We start from the raw sequence: 4,797 nt of genomic DNA on the forward strand, positions 1-4,797 counted from the left end.
AGACATATTCCATGACGGGATGGGAAAATAATTTACCTAAGTATCTCCTTCGCGATATTTAAAGAAATTTAACAGGAATAATTTAAGATTACATAATTTTAGATATGCAGCCGCGAAAATGTTTACTTACCTTAAACTCGAGACTTAATTTCCTTGCCTTTGGTTGAGGAAATGACGGTGCGCTATCCTTTGACATTCTGAATCTGATCTTTAAATGAAGAAGCTTCATCCTTTTCTCTCCGGAGATTGTTTCATCTTTGCCAATGTCTCATCTGTGAACATAAAATTCGAAATTCATATTAAGATAGTTAATATATCTTCTCCACAAATTTTTTACTTTCCACTATGTAAAATAAAACATTGCAAATTATACTTCTCCACTTTTACAAATTTCTTTTCTTTAATTTAAAGCAGCGTTTAATTTTTCAATTAATCTTTAATCTTAAACTTTATTTAAAGTCTAAAACACACAAAATTAATAATAGATGTTTCGAGCCCGACAATGAAAGTTGACGACACAATCCTGGATTTTGAAGTTTGGACTGAGAGCTCTATATATCAACAAGCGATAGAAACAACTTTGTAACTGCTCGTCGGCTGTCCACAAGCTGTTTGCGAACTTTAACACGAATAAATTGGGAATACAGGTCGCGACCAGTTTGCGCCTCACGTATTGTGCGCAAAGTGTTCGCAAACTTCAGTTGTAGCCATATTTGGAAGACAGCATGATCAGGCAGTGGTACGAGAACGTTCATATAAACTTGTTACCATGACTTGCTACCTGGCATATGAATTTATTCGCGAGACATGCGAGCGCGCATGTCACATGATTAATAATTGTGTACCTTTATTCTATCTGTGGTAATTCGAGTCGCAGATAAAATTTAACGATCGTCTCACATAAAGTGTAATTAGCTACGAAATAATTTTCCAACTTGTAAATTTAGAACATAAAGATAATTCAAATTAGCATTTGTAAAAATCAAACGTGACGAGAATAGTAACAAAGTATTTAAAATACTTATTCTATTTTAACTTTATTGAATATATATATAAAAAAATATCGCCAAATAGAAATTTAAGTACATAAAAATACAGCGGTTCATATCCCGCATGATGTGAATCATAAACTTGACTATATCAGTGTACATGGTGTTGTGAATCGTCCTTTCTACTGGTATTTTCGCGGCAACTTACAACGTCATGAACGTCGAGCGAGCTTTAATTACGACGATGGAATCCGAGCGAAATACAGTCGCCGTTTGTGAGGTCGTAGCTTCTCGGAAATCGGCCACTATTTGCCGCCAAATTACTTTCGTACGTGATACCTGAATATATACGCGATACTACAGGTACTCGCACACATATTTGTCCTACCGCACACCGACGCGACCTGATAGCGTAGGATGTAGAAATTGTACGACAAGCAGAGATGCCGTCCCGAGCGCAAAACACAAAGCTGCATCCGGCAATGGAAACTCGTCGAAGAATATTTCTCCGTCTTTTTACGGCGGTATTTATGAGCGTACCAGAATACTAGTGAAACGTCTCTAAAATGACTTCTTTTATTCGTAAGCTAAATATTCTTCAAGCTTAACGAGATTTTTCTAGCAAATAGAAATTTAAGCTTCGACATAAATAAATCGTTCGCTCGTATATTCCTCGAATATCTTGCAATATTTCATTACGAAAAGACAAATGTGATACGCGTGTGTTGTGTATACAGTGTTTTAAAAACTAAATGTGCAATTTTTTTTTTTTTCGACGAAAGAAAACAAAGGATATTTTAGTCTCGCATTGCAGATGTACTTTCGTTAACGCTAATTCGTTCATTATATTATATATCAAAAAGAATAAGTTTTAATTAGATACATTTTATTATAAAACTAAATGCCAGAAATTAATAGATTACATATAGATAAATATATCATTTTTATTTATTACTAAACCAAATTTTAAAAATTTACTAAAATTATCTAAAATTTCAATACTTTTTCAAAATTATAGGTATAATTTTCAATGAATAAATATACATAGAAAAATACCATTCTATTGCTAAGAAAAGTGTTTATTTTTTTCTTTTAAATAACAGTTATCTTTAACAAAGAATATTTTTTTTATAAAATAGTTTTAAAATATTACAGATTTCAGAAAGACTTATTATATCTACTCATTACATTACCATGTACTTAAAACAAGAATTTATGTTCTTTTGAATAATATTATAAAATTTTATCGAAGAAAGATTTTATATAATAAAATTGAATTTTAATTTAATAACTTTGATTGAAGTATTAAACTCATTAAAAAAAAAAAATTCAGAATATATTTTAAATAAATTATCATAAACTTATGATAGATTTGTGGATATACGAACTATTAAAATACTGGAAACGAGTAATTAATATACTGGAAACAAGTAATTAATATTTAAATATATGTATTTTCCTGTGTGTGTAGAAACTCACTGGTATATATCGATTAGGAATAAGGCATTAGCTCTAATAACGAGCTCTGCCTCAGAAATTCAATCTATTCTCTCACGTGCACAGTCACTTTGCTGTCGCTGCGCGAGAACGATTGATTTTTGTTGCAACGAGCCTCCGAGTAATTACGTACCGTTGACGTTTAATGGGAGCGACATTATTGGATTCTCGTTACTACGACACTTATTTCCCGGCCACGTGTTATAACTGCGCCTGCAAAACGCCCTTTTTTCCATGCGAACTTGCGTTGAAGCCCAACGCTGGGAAACGAATGCCTTTGTGCACGTGTAAATCGCGACACTTCGAACTTGTTTACCCATTTGCGAATCCATGCAATTATTTCATTTTTTTAACTGACTTTGCAAGCGCGCAATTTTTGCATTTTATATTTTTTATTTATTGTTAGAATTAATAATAACAATCTTTATTTTAAAGTGCAAGATAACAAAGGAAGCATGCATTAATGTACAGTAAAAAAATAAAGTAGGTGAAAAGATGCACCTCAGCAGGTGAAGTAGCAGCATAATGCCTTGTCTAACAATAAGAAGCCTTGAAGCTTAAGCCTATGTTACAAGAAAAATAAAAATAATATAGCACACACACATATATATATACAAATAAGAAAATAATAAATTGCTAAATTATTCAACGTCTTGTTAAAATAAAAAGATTTAAAATAAAATATGTAATAGGTATTTTAAATATGTTAATATACTTTAATGTAGATAAACTGAATTTGCAAGAATAAAAGATTAAAATTCTCGCAGAACTAGCAAGAAAGTTCGTAAATCGCGATTTTCTGATGCAAGTGCCATAAATCGTCATCTGACAGCCTTGAATAATTAATCGACTTCCTCGACGAACTTAATTGAACTGAACGACGTCCTTCGATTTAACCAACGTTCAACGAGATTTTTCCGCGCGATTCAATCCATTCGATACATCCGAGCATCTAAGAAGACGATGACTACGATATCAACGATATATTCGTTCGACTTCTAGAGAGCCGGCTAGGTCGAGCAAAGGCCGCGCTCTTAATTTATGCGCAATCACTCGGCTGATCGATTTATTTGTTTTATAAGCCGCCTGTAATTGGCCACTGACAGCAGCTGTCTCAAGACCGGCTACAATATTCACGATACATTATTCATGCCACGACGATTCCCCCTTGCGCGCGCACAGCAATCCCCAAACTCGCCTAACTTGTGCTTGTCTCTCGTCTCGTCTCGCCTCTGCGATTCACATACAAAACGACCGCTCTCTGCGATACGCTCACCTCCTCGCATGCACCTCAAATGAACTACCACCTCCTCCTCCTCCTCCTCCTCACCCTTTCACACTGTTTTATCGTTTTGACACGAGTTCACCTTTGCAGTATCAATTGGACTATTTTCCATGAGTTCGACAGTTGGCACGTGGAGAAAAGTATTGCCGGGAATTTCCCCGGTGACCGGATTTCCGAAGCTCGATCCGACGCACACATTCTCGCCTAATATTTTATTTTTCCTCTGAGGAAAAGGAAATATATGTAGCTTCGTCGGGTTGGTCTGACTACAAACATCTCTACAAATTTTCGAATGTTTTGTAAATATTTTTCTGTTCAATCTACGTCAACTTTTGTGTCAAAATTTAAAAAAAGCTAAGATTAAATCAACACTATGTTCGACAACGCAACACGTCAAAACAAGATGTCTCATAAAATTTCTTTACAAATTTACTCCTCTTTTTTTAGTAAAAAAATTTATAAAAGACTGAAAATAGTAAAATTCTTCAAGCGAATTTCTTCCAACGATATCATCCTTAATTGAACACATTTCGAGAGAAATGTTTCTTGTAAGCCGCATTTGGCAACGCAAATGCATCTCGGAGATTGGAATAAAAGATCGGGGTTATAAATCGGGGACGAGATGTGTGACGGCGGACAAACGTCGGTTCCCGTGAAATTGATCGCTGTGGTGGACCTGATACACGGACACAATATGTCGAGGGTAATAATCGTCCGGTCGTGACAATCGATGGCAGCTTCATCGGTAGCGAACGATGGATCTTCGCAATCGGATGGAGAAGAGAGGTGGAGGGGTCTTCGGAGGGCATTCGAAAGCTCGTTTACAAGTCAACGACGACGAATAGCCGACGAATAGCCGTGAAATCTACAAGTCTTCTGACGCCAGCACACACATCAACAGAGTTCTGACACACAAAACCAAAACTTCGACTATCATATAATACAGAAAAATTACATGTACACACAAAAATGTATACTGCACTCGAGTTATAATTTATTTGTTTCAAGTATTTCAAAAATTCGTAT

The 4,797-nt window shown here is 35.0% G+C and overlaps 1 protein-coding gene across 1 annotated transcript in view; it reads right to left on the reverse strand.

Annotated features, from left to right (window-relative positions):
* Positions 1–265, reverse strand: part of LOC108757574 (zinc finger protein 608) — a 141,718-nt gene extending 141,453 nt beyond the window's left edge. Inside the window, exon 1 of the mRNA XM_018502035.1 lies at positions 131–265. The gene's annotated coding sequence lies outside the window, so the exon portion shown is untranslated. The remainder of the gene's footprint in view (positions 1–130) is intronic.
* Positions 266–4,797: the final 4,532 nt, after the last annotated feature.

Source organism: Trachymyrmex cornetzi, unplaced genomic scaffold (assembly GCF_001594075.2).
Source record: "Trachymyrmex cornetzi isolate Tcor2-1 unplaced genomic scaffold, Tcor1.1 scaffold147, whole genome shotgun sequence".
Taxonomy (NCBI): domain Eukaryota; kingdom Metazoa; phylum Arthropoda; class Insecta; order Hymenoptera; family Formicidae; genus Trachymyrmex; species Trachymyrmex cornetzi.